The sequence below is a fragment of the Rhagoletis pomonella genome, unplaced genomic scaffold (assembly GCF_013731165.1).
Source record: "Rhagoletis pomonella isolate Grant_MI unplaced genomic scaffold, Rhpom_1.0 Rhpom_scaffold_00011, whole genome shotgun sequence".
Classification (NCBI taxonomy): Eukaryota; Metazoa; Arthropoda; class Insecta; order Diptera; family Tephritidae; genus Rhagoletis; species Rhagoletis pomonella.
Window position 1 is genome coordinate 23,382,849 of NW_023458565.1, and position 21,644 is coordinate 23,404,492.

The following is a 21,644-nucleotide window of genomic DNA, read 5'->3' on the forward strand; positions in this document are numbered from 1 at the left end:
TGAGCCAGATTTTTGAATTTCTATTTTTTAAATTAAATTTTTTTATTGCAAAATACAGAGAGAGTGGCAATTAAAAAAAAATCAATTTTCCTGTTCCACTAAAACAAAACAATCGGAAAAATTTGATAATTTGGCGAAATTTTTTTTTGTAAATTCAAACTTTCAAATATGCGATTTCTTAGGTTGTGGCAACCCTACAATTGTGTTCAATTAGTTTTTGTTAAGTGCCATTTATTGACATGAGCAACAGGGGAATCAGTTTTCTACAAAATGTATACTTTCACTTTTCATTCAAAAATTTAATACAAACAAATAAAAATTCAAAAATCGGGCTCGACAGATCTCTTCGAAATCTCACCAGCTTTCATTAAAGAAAATTTAACGGTCTATAAAACTGCCAAACAAATTCTAAAAATTCTGAAAAAAAAACTTTTGTTATTTTGTTGAAAATTTTTTCAAAAATTTAGACTTTCACCTTTTCGTTTTGTAACATTTATTAATTTTATTTTGTTTAATTAAAAATTTATCAAATCGAATGAAAATTAATTCCCAAGTTTTCCTCACTGTGTGGGGTGTGTCTTGGACTCGGTAAGTTAGTTTAAAATCGATTGGAATTTGAGCAAGTTAACCCGCTCAGGACACTAAGCATATATTAAAAAAAAAACTCACGTTTTGAATTGTAAACTGTGTTTCATGCAGGATTGAATAATGAAATTCTGATATCAAACAAAAAAAATTGTGTATGTAAGAAAAAAATTCCTATAATTTTATTAATTTCAATTAGCGTTTTACCCCAAATTCATTTTCTCCAAAAATGGGTTTTCTCCAAAATATGTTTTTTCCTAAAAAATATTTTTTTTTTAAAAAATAATTTTGTTTTAAAAAAATTTTTTTTAAAACGCTTATTGTTTTTTTTTTTTTAAATTTCGCTGTATACTATTCTCCAAAAATGTATATTTTGTTCGTAATGTTTTTTTTCTGTAAAAAAAAAATCTTTGAAAAATATTTTTTCACCTAAAATGTTAAAACTTTAAAAACGTCTTTTCGACCCAATAGTTATACCTCTAACATTATTTTTTTAAATTATAATACTAAAAATAATTTTTTGACAAAATTATTTTCACCGCACAAATTTGTTTTTGGAAGACATCCTTAATTTGGTAAAACACATTTATTCCTAACAAACTTTTTTCTAAATTACATATATTTTTTGTGTGGTTTTCTAAGAAATTCGAAGTGAGAAAGTTCTTACATGTTTTTAAATTTTTTTCCAAATCAGAAAAAAAATTCTAAAATTCCATGATAAAAATACTTAGCTAAATGAATATGAGGCACATTTCAAAAACACAAAATATTTCTTAAGCTACTAAAAATACAGAAAATTTCATTTTGAGTGGAGAAACTTTTTGTAAATATATTTCCCATGGTCCTGAAAGGGTTGATAAGCAGCTTTTACACAATATTTTTAGCAACGTTAGAAAAGCTGTAGGATGTGAAATAGTGTCTGGCAAAAAACGTTCCTCAGATTCTACCAAAAATTTTAATGACAAAACTTTTTTGGACATTAAAAATTTTCAAACAACTGAGCCGCGCCCACGTCGCATCATGCTACAATCCGCACCTGCATGCAAGGATACATACAAGCAGATTTCTTGCCATAATGAAGGCAATAAAAAAAGAGTATATGTATGTATGTATGTAGACATTGACCGCGGGTGTTGTATGAAATTGATTGGATCTGATGATGAAAGTATCTATCGTTCTTGCTAAAATTCAAATTGTATAGTGATTTGTTGCATTGATGATGTGCTAAAAATATGCAAGTACATCAAATAAACTGTATCCATATTTATTGAGTAAATATTCTCCGAATAAGAGTGTATGCACAACTAATATTAGACATGTAATGATTATTTTCAAGAATCAATCACATTAATAATAGCTAATATTGGTTATATTTTTCTTCTGAAGCATGCATTTCGTATTCGTATTAAATTTGGCATTAAAGTGGCTAATGCAAGAAGAGTTAAACTTTAAGTGAAGTTTATTATTTCCAGCAAGAATTTCCAGCTATAATATCATTTTGTCTTTTTCTTGTCTATGAAAAACCCTGTATGGATCATTTAAATTTGAATCAGCGCCCTGAAAAGCCAGGGAATAGTAGAGAAATCTTAAGAAGTTATGATCCTCTTCGATTTTTCGCCGAATTTTCTGAGAGGAATTGTACTGGGCATACTTTGATGATTATTTTATGAAAGTTCGGAAGAAAATCGGTAAAGCAATGTTCAGAAATTGCATATGATTTTCTTTGGGCATTACGGACTGAGGCTGATTGACTTCGCCGGGGTCCGAAGTATGGTAGTATGCAGTTCCAGGTTCCAGCATACAAAGATCCATCAAGCTTCTCGGCTATCACCAGATCGAAAAACGAGAAACCAAATCGATCAAGATGTGATAGAGGGAAGGCACGCTTCCGGTGTTTAAGATGTACGCTCATTCCGAGGACCAAACATCGCCTGGGACCACTTTCTTGTTCCAGCCAAGATACGCACCCACCTCAAGGAAAGGTCAACTTCGAAAAGCTGCAATCATAATAGACGGCCAAAGCATTCACCACTCGACTCTCACACCTGCTCTCTCAGAGAGCACTCTTCAACAAACTGCCACGCGCGAGCAGTGGAACCACATTTCCCGCTCATTAAGTACGAAAGAACAGCTGGTCCGATGAGTAATGTCAAGAAGCTGCAGAGTAAAAAGATGCCGCCTACAGGGCCACGCTGCGATCGAAGGCAACGCGAGCCATGCGGGACCGTTATAGGGCACTTAAGGGGAAAGCGAGACGTATTTTGCGCAATAAGAAGAGAGAGAATTTCAGGAAATTTTAGATTGTATGCCAGGCATTACAAAACTTGTTAAGATAAAAGTCAGATAGACTTTCTAAATAGTTATGATTAAAGTCAAAGAAAATTTTTAATTGTTTGAAAAAATTTTGTCACAAAATTTTACTTTTCTAAATTTCTTTTTGGAATTGAATTCAATCAAAAGAATTGCCCTTATAATAACTAATTACTCACTCAAATATATTTATTACCTGCCATTTATTAGCTTTATTGTAAGCAGCGTAACTTTTTGTAATAAGCGAAAAAATGAATATAATTTAAATTGACATAAAAATGCAATTAATAATATTTAGTTTTACATATGTACACACACACACACACATATTTACATTGACTAATGAGTTTTAATTGAAAATGTGAATAAGAGCTACATATGTGAATATGACAAAAAAAACCTAGTGTAATCTATTAAATAGCACAATAATTAAATAAAATAAAGATATTAATCATAATTAATTATTATTAAATAGAATTTTCCTGCTTATTTCGCCTTATAATTTACATATATTAAATTCAATTAAGAGACAAACAAAAAAACTGTCACAAAGCGACCACTTTGCGTGTCTCAGCGGCATTATAAGCTTAAAAGCTTAATTCGAAGAATTCATCAAATGAAACTGAATGCGCGCCCTGCTGGTCATACAAAGCGGTTGGCGTGTAAAAAGCCTGAAATGTATTAGCACTCACACACACACACACACAGCTACACTTGCATATAACGTCCGCTTCATTTCATTTACTAGCGAACATTTATTAATATCCTTACTGCATTGTTGTATGCCACATAATATTGAGTGAAAGTGTGTACGTCCATACATATGTACGTATGTGTATATTGTTGCTACGTAGTTACGAGGATATGTATGAAAAGTCACTTGCAGATTTTTTTATGTTTAAGCGCTGTTAATCAATTTCAAAAGTTTCTCCGTAAGTCACTCAAGTTAACGAGCCATTCACATACATATGTAGATACAAACACACGTCAATGCATCTGTTAAAGTTTAATTGAAGGTTTGCGTTTATTCATGCACGCTTACGTAGACACATATGGATGTGTATAAACGTTGCGCTGTAAATTTTTGCACCTTAATTTTATCAATTTAACAACACTTAAATGCCATAAGTGCTTTTGAAATTAATTTTTTCCAATAATAGGGATGTATTTTTATGGTTGAGGGGCATTCCAAGCTTGAGTGGTGGACATGTGCATGCACTGAATATGTAGTGTTATAGATTTATGTAAAATTTGCAATAATTTAAAGCTGCTTTGGTAAAAATTTTTTTTTTAAGTCTTCCCCTACCTAAAGGATGTGTTCAATTAATTGTTTTTTTTTTTCTTTTTTTTCCTTTTTTTATGTATAAATACATCTGTCATGGAGCAAAAATACCTAGTAACGCGATAACCTTTCTTCAACATTTACTAATTTTCTCACCAACCATTTATGTAATTTAATTTATTTTGGAGCGAATTTCCGTTATCCCTTGTCAAGCGTGGTTTGCAGACAAACCGCTTTCGGCGTTCGTTCGTCGGAGAACGAAAAATGACACTGAAGATGGCACTACGCCGAAACCGGTTTGTCTGCAAACCAAACTTGACAAGGGATGACGGAAATTCGCTCCAAAATAAATCATCTTACCACCCTGTCGAAAAAATCAACCAACACCAACACATTTATGTAATTCTTCGTTTGAGAGCTAAGATCTCTAGGAAGTAATTAAATATAAGATATCATATGCTCTTCAAAGCCAAGTATCCCATTCTTGGATCATTGTAAACTGTATGTATATATATAAAATATCTCATTAAAATTCTTTTGTTTTTAAGAAAATTCCATGAACTTCTAACCGCTCAGCGAATTTCTCCTTTGTTGAGGAAAAGGCAGAAACTGTAGTAGTTTCAATAACTTTGTCTTTGTAACACATGTACTCTGCATCAAAAAGTTCTTCCCTCACTTCTATAGAAGGCAGGTAAGAGTGCTGGTAAAGAGTTGCTCTAACCTAACGCCCACCGAAGACTTTAAGGTTTTTTATTGCTGGAAAAAATATGTTCTATGACTACTCAGGAAGATGCTTGGAAAGGAAGGGAAAGAGTGCTACCTCCCATATATTTCATGCGGTTTGAAATGAGATGAAGATCTCATGTTTCTTTAAGCATATCTACAAAGTCGATATCAGCTTTGCGCTGAAAGTTGTAGCTAATGAATACTTTAAATCAGGGACGTGAACCGGTTTTGAACCGGAAAACCGCTCTTTTCTATTAATTAACTGAACGATTAACCGAGCCGAATTTTTTTTTTTCGAAGACCAAAAAAACCGCTTTGACAAACCAATCCAAAAGTGCAAAAACGGTTCGAGTCGCTGAACCGAACCAAACAAATTTTTCATCCGGTTCACGTCCCTTCTTTAAATCGCCGTTTTCCAGGGCAGTGCAGTGACAGGAGAACTATTCTTCACCCTCAAAGTCGCAGGAGCTCCGGTGTTGTGTCCAATATACCAAATACTGCAGTCATAATGTGGCGATCAATGCGGACTAGAGTCTCAGATCTGTAACTGAATCCATAGACAGATTTGCATAGACAGATTTGCTTGCCATTTGTTGTCTTCCAGTTAAAAGAATGCTGATCCGAGTCATTGTTTGCATGAAAATAGGAGAATGTCTGCATCAAGCGCAGAGTTAATTGAGCCTAGGTTCGTTCCAATCTTTATGAGGGAGTCTCAGCCGGATATTTAGTGAACGTTTTTGCGAATAGAACCTACTACCAGCCTTATTGTTGAGCTTTAAGACACCAGTAAATATGGTGCGACATATACCAAGGGCCCAGCGGTGCACTGTAGATGTACGCCTTTCTTTAGATTTCTAGTGGAAAATCCATTTTAAAAGCAGATTGGTGGACTGGTGTAATCCAGTTCAAATATAGCTACTGGAGTAGTGTCCACAACTTTCAAGCTACTCAACTTTAGGTCTCTGCGTGTAATCTCGTTGCATTTCAACTCTCCTGAAGCCCACATCGTAAAGGTGTATACGAAGAAAATTAAGTCAAGAAAAAAGTTCAGGTCAATAAACTGGCAGTCAGTAGGAGATAATGGGTGGGACAACCGCAAGTGCACTATTCGTAGTTTTAGGCCCAATGCTTTTCACACCGCTGTCTTGCTGCGGTTATGGCTTTCCTGAAACGGCTTGTAAGATTTTCATTCCTTATCGAAAGTCGAGTGAAAAACAATACGTTCGTTTTTTTTTTAAATTTTCTGAATATTTAGAAGAAAAATACGAATATAAAGACCAAGACGAAAACGAAAACGAAGGCAAACGACGTAGACGAGTACGAAAAGACGACTAAAACGAAAACAAAACGAAGACGAAGACGAAAACAACGAAGAATTGGGTGACGAGAACGAATAAGAACCCGAACGCGCAGACGAAAACGAAGTCAAATACGAAGACGAGTACCAGTACCAGTACGCATATGAAGACAAATACGGATAAGAAAACTAAGACGACTACGAAGACAAATTCGAGGCCTAATACGAAGGCTAAGACAAATACGAAAACGATTACGAAGATGACAAGAGAGACAAGGGCAAGTAAGAAGACAAATATGAAAGGCGAAAGCTAATAGGAATTACGAATACAAAAATGAAGATGAACACTTAAACGAAAACGAAAAAAGATACCAATACGAAGATGAAAATGAAGCCGTATAGGAAAATTAAAATAGAATACAAAGACGAGTAGGCATGGGAGGACAAAAACGAAGAAGAATACGAAGACGAATATGACTGCTAATACAAAGCCGAAGATGAGAAGACGAATACTAAGACTAAGGCCAATATCTCAAATTTTTTTTATTCGTGAAATTAAAGTCCTGCTAGTTTGTGTGTGGAACTCTCCATTTGATGGTATGTATGTATGTATTTGTGTATATTCACACGGTTTGACCCTTTCAATATACAATATTTATAGATGCACTTTTGTTTGCCTTTTCGCTGCCAAAGTTTTTAATCAACGTTTTCAACGAAACCATAATTACAATTTCTCACGTGCAACAGCCAGCAACAGTAACAGCAACACAAAAACCAAAATCATATGGTAGCCAGCCGTACGCTAGCGTAATGTGGCCACTTAAATATGCAGCGGCGTAGAGTATTTATAGGGGATAAGCAATGCATGTAAAAATTGATGTGTGCATACATACATATATGTATGTAAATTGGGTTTTAAATGTACATACATACAAGTGAACTTTTCAGCTGACATACACACAAATCACTAACATACAATGCACTTATTTGCAAGAAAATGTTTAAGTTTTATATACAATCATTACGAACAACAGCTGGTGGAGAGCGTTGAGAGCAGAGTGCAGTTAAAAAAAAAAAAAACAAAAAACGAAAGCAACAATAAATTGCTGCCAGCATTTAAACGTTGAGAATATTTATCCCCCTTTTGCCAAACAGTTAAAACTCCATTAAATTTGAAAACGAATGCAATTTATGTGAACTCAATTTTTATCGTTACGCTGCTTTTCGATCTCTTTTTTTTTTGTTTGTTTTTTTTTCTTTTCAGCATTTTTGTATTTTTACAGCCTTTGCTACATTTTTACTGCCATTGAAGCTCTTGCAGACGTTAAGCGCAAACAGAGATCAATAATACTTACATACATACACACATACGTACGTATGTCGAAGGGATAAAAATATGTATGTATAAAAGAGTTCGAACAGTAAATAACCCTTCGCAAGTCAGTTCATCAGTCACACGGTCAGTTTGTCAATCGGCCAGTCAGTCAGTCAGTGCATACGTCAAACGGGTTCAAGCCACAATTCAATCGTATTGAATTGCCTATTTACACACATACATACATACATACATACATAGATTCCCGTATACATACACACATTCAAGTGTGTCGTACCTCACATACGCCTCCTCCTCAAAGTACAGAAATTGAAACAGAAAACCTTTAAATTTCCGCAATTCGGATTTCTTTTTTCCTTCCGCAAAATTGCACTGCCATTCGAACGTTAGATGGCAAACAGCATACGGGAAGTGGCATGCAATGTTTAATGGTCTTTCGTCAATGTGTACCACTGCGCTGCTGAAGGATGGTGGTTGGCTCTTTTTTGGTATTTTTATTGTTTTTTTTTTATCAATGATGAATTTCGTGATAATTATGCTGCATGCTGATAACGGCGAGAATGACGATAACTACGTAATTGCTGTGAAGTGGCAACGTTTTATCAACTTGGTAAATGCAATTTAAATTGGGCGCGAAAAAAACACCAACTGCTTTTCATAAATGACAGTAAAGTACAGTTGCGTTAATTAAAAAGAGTTCAAAAAATTTTAACTCGGTTACAGTGGCACATTTTATGTGCATATATTGATTTTATAATACATAACTGATTACTATTAAAAAAGCTTAACTGCTTTATTTTCTGCGTAAAAGTCTTGGGGCAGATAAAAAAGTGACTTCTGTATAATTAAGATTTGGTGCTCCGGAATTTTTGCTAAATATTTTGTGGCACGCCTTTGGACCTTCAATAGCTCGTAATTTCTTAGCAGCAGTAGGAAAACTATCGGATATTTGCCATTTCCGTGCTTACAAACAACTTTTGCTGTCATGCGTACCGAGCGTTCTTAATAATTCTTTACGACAGTGCATGCAGCTTTTTGTTCACTGAGAAAAGAGTTTAGTTCTCTCAACGCGTGATTTGGTTATAGTTATATTATATGGTTATAGTTACTAAACCATGTGTTGAGAGAAATTTATTTAGCTTACTTTTTTCTGAGTGATTCCATGTCGGCGGCTGGAATTATGACAAGAGGCGCTTCGGGCAAAATATCACGTACTACCATGGGGATCATAATATCTCTAACTGAGTTTGAAAAATTCATGATCTTTTTTAAAGTAGTTAATTTTAGAACTGTCAGAAATTGACAGAAAAAATAATAATTTTGCATTTAAATTGCTAGTGAAACCGACTGTTAGAGTTTGCAAAATAAAATTTCAAAGTTCAAAAAAATCGAGCCAAAAATGTCTATGCTTTTACAATTTTTTTTTTTAGTTTCAAAAATCTATAATTTTTGTTTTAAATAAATATCTTTAACACCCACATGCCTGAAAATTTTAGGATCCTTTCAGATCATTTGGAGGTACATATTGCATAAAAAAATATTGCCAAAAATTTCAGTTTCTAATTTAATGATTTTTTTCATTTCAAAATACTGTATTTTTTTATTTTTCAAATATATATTATATGTGTATGTGTTGCTATATAGCCCTGAGTATCGTCTTTAACCCTTTCAGCACCATGGGAAACATATTTTCCAAAAATTTACTCCACTCAAAAATAAATTGTGTATGTTTTTAGTAGTTTTGTATATATTTTCTTTTTTTTAAATGTGCCTCATATTCACTAAGCTAAGTGCTTTATCATGGAATTTTATAAAAAGTTTTTTTATTTAAAAAACATGTACGATTTTTTTTTTATTTTATCGAAAAAAAAAGTGTTTGCGTTAAAAATTATTCTTACGGGAGAAATTATTTTTGGTAATAAGAATTTAAAAAAATATTTTGGGCAAAAATTTTGAGGAAAATTCATTTTTTAAGAATTAAAATTTTTGGTGAAACAATATTATTTAAAAAATTTGTATAAAAAAAAAATAAAAGAAACAACAATTTTTGGAGAAAATGAATTTGGAAAAAAATAAAAAGTAGCTAAAATTTTAGTAAGAATTATTTTGGGTTGGCAAAATACAGTCTATCTTTCTCTAGCGAAGAGCATAACACTAGTTTTGGTTGGGTTACTGGACAGTCAGTCTCACCACACCCAGGGTCAATCATACGCAAGCAACAGACTGAGAAGGGCCTGTAATTAGGTCGGCCACATGGTTGGTATAGACCTGGGCTTAGAGCTGTTAAGTTTGACCAGCAAGGAATCAATTATCAAACACCAGAGCAAGGACAGCCACAATCAAATCAACATGTTACATATTGACCTCCTTCTACCTGAATCACAACGAGCCCATTTCGCGAGAATCGAGCGAATATAATTTACCAGCACAGAATCTATTGCATGACTTAGCGCCGAGTTGCACATGCTATCGAAGGTGGCATAATCAGAAACACTTTCAACGTCTACAAAAATGCACAAGACGAATTATTGCTGAGTTAAAGCAACCATATTTTGCAGAACTGTTTCCCCGCGCGATAGCCTAGTTGATGCAGAGACCGAGGATGTGATAAAATCGCCTCTCAATGAACGCGCAATTCAAACAATCTCTTCTGATATTTCGGCATGAAGGACATCATGCTAATGGGCGTGAAGCTTTTGCGACTAGAATAGTCGTTCATACCAAGTTTAGGGATAAGGAGGACTTCTACTAAGTAGTCTCCATGATTAATCTTTGGTCGCTTTGACATGGATTGACACAGATAGCTCGACTTTCAGAAAACGATGCAATTTTAATTGTTTCTTGCTACTTGCATCAGAATATAGTTTTTATAAATAGTGGATTTATCAATTTTTTCAGCCCAATTAAATAGTTTTGTAAAAAGTTTCATTACGCTGCTTTTGGATTGGTGAGAATCTGGTTACTCTCAGACTGGTTCGTTTTTGGCTATAAAAGACTAGTGCGTTACCAGAAATTTGATTCACTAAATAGTATGGGTTCTGCACACATATGTATGTATAAATACAAACACAAGAGCTGTGTAGTGTGTGCACACATTAATCTAAGATTTAACAAATGTATACCGTTGTTGTGCGTCGGAGGAGCAATAAAGTTTAAGTTGCGACATTAAAGTGAAAGTCGATACGATTGTGACGACGCCTTTTACGGGGGACAAATGCCAATGAAATTAAGATCAAAATGGGGAAACAAATATCGCAAAGTTTTAAACAATGGTAGTAAATACTACAATAATAATAACAACAATAACAATAGAGACAATATAGTGGGCACATAGTGAAGAAAATGAAGAACAATTGCAGAATAAATATGTGTACATATATATGTGCATAGGTATGTATGCAATGACATTAACAACTGATACAATAATAACACTAAAAACAACTTCCAAGTGATATCAACAACGCTATCACGGTAAAGTCACAGTTGATGACGATGACGGTGAAGAATACTTGCTTTTGCACTTCCGTGCACATTCACGGCGTTTATGTATGTATGCACTCGCACATGTGTGTTGGATTGATGTCGGTCATGGAGCGATATGATACTCGCACGATTTCAGTCATTTTATATCTGCTTTTATTCTTTATGTGCATGTAGTGTTTGTTGGTTGGTTAGTTTTCGTTTTTTTTTTATTTCTTGTAATGCGCCGCTGACATTGTATCTTCCAGTGATTTTCAACACTTTTTATTTGTCTTCAATTGTATGTATACTTTTTTTTTCTTTTATCGTCTTTCATTGTAATGCGTATTATTTTTATTCCATCTTTTTTGTTTAACTATCGTGTGGTATAAACATGAAAAAGGGTAAATGCCCGGAAGTATGAAGTACCTACTAGCTGACAATGATTAGCGGAAGTGCGCGTATTTAAGGAATGGAATGGTACGAGTGTAATCAAATATGTGGGAACATCAGCAGTGAGGAGGCTAAATATAAAAGTTTAACACTCAGTTACAGTGTTATAGTTCAATTTCGTTACAGTGGTGTGAAATATGTAGATAAATACTTAAGATTAATGAGGAATTAAAAGTCGGCATATTCAAGTACATAGCTGAAATATCTTTTCTGGCTTTCGGGCTTTGGTTTATTCTTCCTCTTCTTCATTTTTACTAGGTTAGATTAGGAAGTTTTAGATAAGTTTAACTTCAGCGCCCGAGAACGCGTTTTAGTTTTGCTCTAGTTCTGCTACATGAGAACAAAATTTAACGTCAAGAACGGCCCCACAAAAGAACCAAACGGTAACAAAAGTATTGAGAGCAGTTCGAACGGGAAACAAATTAGAACAAACGGCTTGGGAACGTTTCCATAAAGTACCAACAAGAACAAAATGAGAACGAAAGTATCGAGAACGTTTTCAAGAAGGATCAAATAAGAACAAAAGTCTGGAAAACGCCCTGAAAGAGAACAAAAGTTTAAAAATAAAAATAAATAAAAAAAAAAAAAGTAAAAATTTAACGTTAAGAATAAGAGGAGAGAGTCTGCATGTTGGTATGAAAAATCTTTTCAGTAAGAAACACGATTATTAATTCTAAGCCAGAGGAAGTGTGGTACATTTCAAGTTCCACATCGTTTATCATTAGGGTGAGCTGTCCATTTATGGAAACAAATTTCGCTTTTGTACAAGAAAAGTTCGTGTCTTAATTCTTTCGTTGACTTAATTATCTTTCAGATTTTTTTTTATTAATTTTTATATTCAAACATTTCAAACTAATGAAAGCTATGTGAAAAATTTGGATCTAGTTTCCAATCTTCGGAAATAGTTCAGAGTTAGGGGTTAAGATTTCACAAGTGTTGCCAAGTGTATGGCACTTACTGCACTTTTTGCAATTCCGCTACATTTTTTTGTGCTTAAAGCTCTGTTTTTAAGAGGCACAATGCGCAAGTGAGCAAACCACTGTTATGCCATTCGAGAGATCTAAAGTTCGAATCCTCGGACCGCGAAATTTTATTCTAGTTAATTTCTTTTTATACCCGAGCGCACTTGTGCACAAGGGTATATTAATTTTGTTCACATAACGGTTGTTTGTAACAGCCAAAACGAATCGAGATAGATATAGACAAATGTATACATAAATGATCAGGATGAAAAAAGAAATCGATTAAGCCATGTCTGTCTGTCCGTCCGTCCGTCCGTCTGTCCGTCTGTCCGTCTGTCCGTCTGTCCGTCTGTCCGTGTACACGATAACTCGAGCAAAAATTGAGATATCTCAACGAAATTTGGTATGTAGGTTTCCCTTAATCCAAGGTAGGTTGGTATTGAAAATGGGCGAAATCGGACTTTAACCACGCCCACTTCCCATATAACGGTAATTTCCAGAAATACGAAAACTGCGATATTTTAGTAACTACTGAAGATAATTCACTCAAAATTGATATTTACAATAATCTTTAGACGAAAAATAAGAATATTATACATTTTTGGAAAATGGGCGTAGCCACGCCCACTTATGGTTACATGTGTATATCTTGGTAACCGCTGCACCAATTTCTTCCAAACTTGGCACAGTTGTTGGCCTTTGCATAACATACCAAATGGGCGAAAATTTTTAAAATCGCTCAATAACCACGCCTACTTCCCATATAACGGTAATTTTCAGAAATACGAAAACTGCGATATTTTAGTAACTACTGGAGATTATTCACTCAAAATTGATATTTATAATAAGTTTTAGACGAAAAATAAGAATATTATAAATTTTTGGAAAACGGGCGTAGCCACACCCACTTATGGTTACATGTGTATATCTTGGTAACCGCTGCACCTATTTCTTCCAAACTTGGCACAGTTGTTGGCCTTGGTATAGCGTAAAAAACCGCCGAAACTTTTTAAAATCGGACAATAACCACGCCCACATCCCATATAACGGTAATTTAGAGAAATACAAAATCTTCGATAAATCATTAAATATTGAAGCTAATTTATTCAAAATTGATGCTTGCAACAATTCTTTACCAAGAAATACGTTTATGGTAAAATTTTGGAAAATGGGCGTGGCACCGCCCACTTATGATCACATATAAGTATATCGGTAACCGTTCTACCAATTTGTACCAAACTCGGTATGGTTATTGTACTTGCCACGTGTAAGCAAAACGTTGAAAATTATTGAAATCGGACTGAAATAACGGCCGATTCTCATATAACGGTAAATTTAAGAAATGCTTGAAACTTCAATATTTTGAAATTGAAGGACGCTAATTTACTCAAAATTGATACACCTCGGCTTACCATCTAGCGGAAGGTTTCGGAAGGGTGAAAAAACATATATTTAACACTTGCGCCGGGTATTTAATGTTCGGCTCCGCCCGAACTTAGACTTTCTTACTTGTTAATATTCAGATTGTATTGCTATAAAAGGAAAACTATATAACTTTTAATATCCTTTAATTTTTAGGGACTGTTTTTATTATTTTTTTTTTGTTTAAACTAAATTTTTTTATAATTTACTTTTTTTTAGCTTTTGGTTTTTATTATGTTAGCAGCGCGGGATGCCATTCCCCAGGGTATGGGGTCGAGCCCAAGTTCCTACTAAATTAAAAAACAAAAAAAAATAATAAGTTTTTTTCATACAGCGGACTCCCTTCGGCAGGCAATGGCAAACCTCCTATTTCTGCCATGAAAAGCAGCTTCTCATAAAAATACAATGGCCGTTCGAAGTCGGCGTAAAACTTCAGGTCCTTCCCCTTTATGTAACAACATCAAGGTGACCGCCACAAATCGGAGGAAAAGCTCGGCCAAACACTAACATACTGTGTAAGCGGCAATGTATAATTTTTATTTGAAAAGGAAAAATGTATGTATTTATTGAATCTTCTTCATCAGCTTTAATGCTACAACTAGGTCTCAGAAGTGAGTTAAAAGGCTGTTTCCAGAATTTCCCTGTTAACTGAATTTTCTGAATGCAGTTAACCATGTTTTTTCAAGCAAGTAACAAGTGTAACAAAAGCCGATAGTGATCACTGTCATCTATTGAAAACATTTATGTTCTATTTTTCGTCGGAATTGAGATTCGAAAAAATAGAAGTATTGTTCTTTATTTTGAAATATATTTCGCGAAAGAACAAAATAAAAATAATTGAGATCACCACAGCCATTTCTAAACAGCTAGGGTACCACTGTGCAATATAATGGACGCTGAATAACGGAAAAATCAATAGTTTTGTACAATTTTTGATTGTAACTACAAATGTACATACCTCTGAAAATAAAGACGGTATACAATTTTTCACATTTTTAGCTTCAACTGTTGATTTTTTGGTACTGAAAGGGTTAACTAACCCACATGAATATTTAAATGCATACTTAAACCCCTGTCAGTGGTTAACAAAATGCTTGTAAAAATATTCTTAAACCCTTTATTATTTAATTTCTACACTATTTCGCTATGCCCAACCCACTGCCAATTTATACGATTGTCTTGCCATTTGTCCGATATCTGGTATGACTTTCCGTCAGACCATTTGTTCCTTCGTTTATTTGTTTGTTTATTCGTTTGTTTGGTCGGTTGGCTGCACAGTTGTGTTGACCATCGAGTCAACCATCCATCCGCTGCAACAGGGCTTCTATAAATACGTACATACATACATACATATGTACGTGCAAAACACAAAAGCACAAAACTGCTAAAATTGAGTGCAAAGCGCCGGGAACGACTTATTCTTCTTCTTCAGCATCTGCTGCAGTTGCCTTACGGAAATGTGAGATTGTACAAATGTATGTAAGGATATGGGGCATACGAATTTGTATCTAAGTAACTATATCTATTCGACGGGGCGACCAATGCAAAACTACTAAAACTTATGTACTTATATATGTACATATGTATGTATATTAGTATTTACAGATGTGCATATGCACTGTCCAGTTGTTTGGTTTGCTATCCCTTGTTCACTACCCTGTAGTCAAATGAACTAGTTGTAAACTATCTCACAACTAGTATGAACCGCATGCCCAACTAGTCAGCCAACTATCTTTTTTCCATACAATCAACTGGTATTTTTAACATGGGGATGTCCTACGAGATGGCAATTGTCAGATTTTGGTCAGAAATATACCAGTCTCATACTAGTTCAAAATAGACAGAAAAATACCAGTCTAATTATGGACCAAAGCCACTACTTTGGGAGTCAAAAAATAAAATGAATTCATGAATATACAATAAAAAACTTTTAATTACACTTTAATATATTACACATTTTTATTTAGCAGCTTTAGATTTGCCAATAATTAGTGTTAAATTTGTTGTGTATTAATTAAAAGCAAAAATAAATACATAGATATATAAAACTTTCGAATATAAATTTAAATGCATTTTTCATTAAATGTTATTAAAAGTAAAAGGTTTCAGGTACAATAAATACTATATTTTTATCTTTTTTAATAATATTGAGTATGCAAAAAAAAACATTTTAGTTAGAAATAAAATGAATACTTTAGATCATTTTTGAGTAAACTAAAATAAAAATAAAAGTTTTCATTAAAATAAATTAAATTCATTAACTTTGCACATTTCAGCACATTATTTTTAAAAATTTATAAAAGTAATAATTAATGTTTGAAATTTGAGATTTGGATAAGAATAAAATAAATAAATAATTCAAGCAGTTATTAAATATTCTTAATTTTTGTCCATAGTTTGGCTTGTTGATTGATAATAGAAATTAATCTAATAATTATATTAATCGTGTAATTAAAAAACGTCAAAAATAATTGAAAATGATCAAAAATAACAAAATGAATCAACATTTTTTTAAAGTAGTTAATTATTAATCATTAAAAAGGTGGTAATAAAGGTATTTAATCATTAAACGGTTATCCAAAAAAAATGCTTTAATTAATAATCATTATGAATAATAATCATTATTTAACAGGACTAATATAATTGAATAATATAATACTATTTTGTGTACTTTATTGTATTAAACTGTCGAAGTCAATTAAAACAGGGCATGAATAAATCGTTTTGTACTTGGTACAAGTCTGGTAATTTTCGAACTAGTTTGGTTTCTGTCTGGAAGTTCTAGTTGTAAACTAGTATTTTTCCTGACTAGTTTGGGATTTCACTGCAGGGTACTTGCAGTTGTATGTATGTGCATACATATGTCAGTACGCCCGCACTAAATGTTGCTACAACAACAAATATTGCTGTAGTAAACGCCAGCAATGTCATTGGTATGCCAAAACACTTTAAGCCATTTCTGTGTACGTTCGTATATTTAGCGATTTGCAATGCAATTTCTTGAAGCTTACTAAACAAGCTAACCATACTGATTGAACGGAAAAAATAAGTGCAAGTGAAAATGAAGGAAACGACATGAGTGAGTGTTAGGATGCAGCAAGTGAAAAAGCAGACAAAAAAAAAACAAAAAATCAACCTAAAAACGCTGGTCATTTTTGTGGTGCGAAACGGAGCGAGAAAATGGTCAGTGTGGACGTCAGGATTGCTACTTTGGTAAATTGTTACCGAAATTGGTAGCAAAAAATTGGATTGGTAAAAAGGAAAATTTTTTCTCATTTTGGTAGATTTTTGTTGAAGTATTTTGTTTGGGGAAGTAAAATAAAAAAAACAACAGGAATTTTCGGCTGCACATATTTGTTCTAAAAATTCAGGGTAAAAAGTTCGAAATCTGGGCGAAATTTTTTTAAATTTTGAGTTTTAAAACTAATTAATTCGAAATCTCTCAGATTACTGATGTTTTTTTCGCGAATTTTCCCATCTATTTTTTGGACTTTTTAGTATTTTTTATTAATATTTGGAATTTTTCGTGGCTTTCCGATATTTTTTCCGGACTTTTCGGTATTATAATCCTGAAATTTTGCTCGGTCGCAATGATCACTTCAAAAATGTCTGGACTAGGCTGAACTTTAGTAAACGCTATGACCTCTCATTGGAGGGATGACAAAATTTCTAAACATCTTTAAATAGCCTCAACATGATTTAAGACTTTATTTATGGCCTTTTATAGCGATTTATTCTTCGTACAAAATTAAGACATCCACGAAATTTGTTAGTGCTTGCCAGCAGGGTTTGAACATATTTAATTTTTTTTTTTGAATATCACAAAAAATTCGACAAAATTTTTACTTGAAATCTAATCAATTTGACAGATTATTGAAACTTATTCATTTAAATTCATAAACACGCTAAATTATAGCTGGTCAATAAAAAACAAAACATGGTAATGACCCCAATTTTATTTTTATTTTTTTTTTTGCTTGTAATTTTTAAATTTTCCTGGATGTATCAATCCACCTACGCAAGCCGGTCCGGGCAGGTTATCCGTGTAAGTTCTACTGAGCAACTTTTGCTTTTTACGCTTTTTCATTTCCTCTCTTTTCTCCTTTCGTGCCTTTTTTTTGTTTTTCCCCCTTTTCTTTCTTTCTGTCTTCACACCCAGCCTTGAAGACTATCGAAAATGAAAATCCCATCTGCTTGGCGCGTTATTTTAGGATGCTTCACACTAATTGTATGGGCATGAAGATTTTTGACACTTCTTTTATTTATGGCTATTCACATGATTGGCTTTAGGCCAGTACCGCGTTCGTGATAACCGGTTTTATGAATGTATTGAATTGTGAGAGGAACATCCTCTTTTTTTCCAGACTCCCTGAATTGAATATTTTGCCCAGGCCTCCAAATATTTTCCTTCTTACGTGATATCGGTTCCAATGCAGGCCTCCTCAAGTTTACTTTTCTTCCTTGGGTGAGTGGGACAATGGTAAAATAGTAGGAAGCAAAGAGTTGACTACAAAAAAAAAGTACAATAATAATTTTCTTAGAAAACCCCAATATTTTGAAAGTAGCCCAGCCGCTAGAAAATTGTTCGCTTTTTAAATGTATAGGTATGTATGTATGCTGCTAAATTACTTCCGATACGAGTAGGTATCGATGCTTTAGATCCGATATTTTTCAGGTATCGATACTTTCTTTCGATCCTACTTTCAGGTAAAAATATCCATACCTCCATGGTATCGTTTCATACCTACCCACAGGAAGAATTTTATTGGCGCTGCAAAAAGAGTCAGAGACCTGGTGGTTAGGTTAGGTTGGATGGGCCATGCTAAGTTTAGAGTTGCTGTAAAAGCTCAGTCTGATGACATCACAAGCATGATGCTCATAATTTTTGATACAAATTTTAAAAATAGTTACTTTAATTTAAGGTACACTCAAATTTCAACTAAGTAAATTAAAGAAAATTCTTTATTTCTCTGAAATTCGCTGTAACTTTCATCGAACGAATTCTCTCCCAAATAATATTACAATACTTTTTTATTTCATCACACAGAACGACGTTACCCTCCTAACTCCGCCTACGTATTTTATGCCAGTATGTCTGAATGTACACTGTATGTAGATACTTACTTGCATGCAGAGCCATGCATATACTCGTACAACTGGAGTGTAAAGCGCATTGTCATCGTAGCTTTTATGAATGGCCGGGAAGTTGCCTGCCAACAATGGCTATAACGACCCGAGTGCCAGCATTGACAAAAAGGTAGCACTCACAAAGGCACGTTAAAAGTGTTTGAAAGCGGAAGCAGAGGGAATTACTTTGAATATTGGTAAATACATATGTGTGTATGTATGTATGTGTTTGGAAAGCGCACAAGTACAGTAAGCGACAAAAAAGCGTAACCTATAGATATTTACGGCCTCCCCACGTACGGTGAAAATCAATGCTTTGGCGAATGTGTCTATATTTAGCAGCCCAAAAACCACATCAAACCGTGATTTTCGTGGGTGCATAGGTTTTTTTGCAGTGGATGCAGTGTGGCTTGTTGACGTATCCATTTAGGTGAAAATATGCCTGCAGATTTTTTATTTTTTTTTGAAAACTCGGCATCAACTTTTTGATCACTTTTACGCGTTGTTAAACTGAATATTCTTCATCCAAATAAAAAAAAAAACACACATTAACATATCAAAAATAATAATTGCTGTCAAAATATGTAGCTATCCTTTTGAAATTCACTGTATGGATTAGAGCGTCATCCGTGTACGCCTACACATAGCCAGCGAATTGCATTTGCTCTTTTGCATACTTAACTGTTATTCATGTTGAAATTCTTTTGCTCTTCCTTTCGCTTCTGCAGTTCTTTCGCGAACATTTTTGCATTATGAATGAACAAAGAACAAGTCAGAATTACTAGATTTGCTCAAAAGTCAAGATTGCTACATTGTAGCTATCGATATTCTATTTAAAGTAGCAGAGTGGCAGTTGAAAGGTCTTCAAAATATTGAATTTACGCATTTCTTATTCGCTCAAAAGGAATTGGCATTGAGAACATATCGGTGCAGGTCTTTTTAATGCAGGTGCAAGTACAGGTATTTCTTTGAGTGAAAGCGTTCCTTTTGAAATAAAATGATTGGTAATTGGCATTCAGATGCTTGATTAGGTTACACTTCTACTTGGTGGCATATTTAGTTATCTATTGTGAGTCCTCTCTGATATCTCTGCCATACTGCATGTTTGAGTAGTTGAACAGAGTTGACAGTATGTAGAAGACAAGTTGCTTTCTATATTGTCGGAATTTCAGCTAGGAAGATGCCGAAGTCGCTTGGAAGGCCTAGACCAATATAATAAAATCTCAAAATTATTTTGCATTCTCAGGCCAAACTTTTGATTGAGTATATAAAGTTTACAAATTTTTACCTGAATGTATTTAAAATAAATGCAAAAAGTGTTAAAATTCATATCGGAGCGAAATATGTAATTTGAGTAAGAATATTTTTTAAAACGATTTTAATTCAGTAGCTCTCCTACGAAAGGGTCCTTCATTGAAAAGTCTTAATAAAATGGCATTTGGGAGGTCGCTAAAAGGGGGAAAATGTTCTACATTTAATCGCCGGGAAATTTCACTAGGGGTATTCTTACACAAAATCTGTATACCAAACAAAAAAAATAAAAGCCATGTACACTTAATCAAAAACATACCTTTGTCTACAATTATTTTTTACGTACTTTAAAAAAATTTAGCTTAGAATGCAAAATAGCGTTTTAAGAAAAGATTTAGAATAAAACTAAAACATTTATTTTGTTTTATAAATATCGATAATTCGTTGAATTTAGAAAATTTGTAAATCCGATAGCACGACTAATTGCGATGATTTTCGATAAATTTCGACAACTGTTCGTTTCGAGAGCTCGATAAATTTCGATAACTGAAAACCGATAACTCCTTAAAGTTTGGATACCTCTATAAATTTCGATAACTCGGTTAGCTAAAGACAAACTAACTGATAACTCGTTACACTCTGGTAATACGATAAAATTCGATAGGCAGTGAGAAACCCGATAAACTTATATAACCTTGAAATTTCGATAGCACGATACACTTTGAAAATTCCAAAAACTTCGGTTCGATAAATTCAATAATTTCAGTTAATCAATAAATATCGATAACTCGGTAAGTTCAAAGAATTCGGTGCACTACGATTACTCGATAAATTTTGTTAACTCAATAAATCATTATATAAATAGGCAATCATGTTTCCTTTACACCCCTTTTACGGCTAAACTATACTTCTAAGGTATAAACAGTTATATATCATTAGAAAGGTATTTTGATGCTGATGTGCAGGCAATTTTTAAAATTTCAAATCAGTTTAAAATAGAGCGAAAAAATCAATTCAAAAGTCACACCAATACCAATGCACACATGTACATGGTTGGGGCGGAAATGCCCCCTAAATGTATGCTTTAATATTGATAGCGAATTAAAGAAACGTGCTAAGCAGCAGTTCAGGAATAAAATGTATGTATGTATGTACATGAATAGATTAGACTCAAACAAGGAAGAAGGTAAAGTTGAGTATGGAGAAGAAGAAAGTGATAAATACAGAAATTAAAATAAAAGTAAAGAAACCTAGATATAAAGACAAAGAGGATGGAAAATTTAAATACCTAACCTAATAACAATGGTGGGGGTGAATATGTAAATGAAGAAAAGAATGGACATATTTAGATCAGGATAAAGGAAAAGATAAAGATGAAGACCAAGACGACGAAGATGAAGATGAAGATGAAGATGAAGATGAAGATGAAGATGA

General features: G+C 33.6%; 1 protein-coding gene across 1 annotated transcript in view; it reads right to left on the bottom strand.

Annotated features, from left to right (window-relative positions):
• LOC118746862 (GATA zinc finger domain-containing protein 7-like) overlaps positions 1-21,644 on the bottom strand; it is a 308,819-nt gene that overhangs the window by 225,345 nt on the left and 61,830 nt on the right. The window lies entirely within an intron of this gene.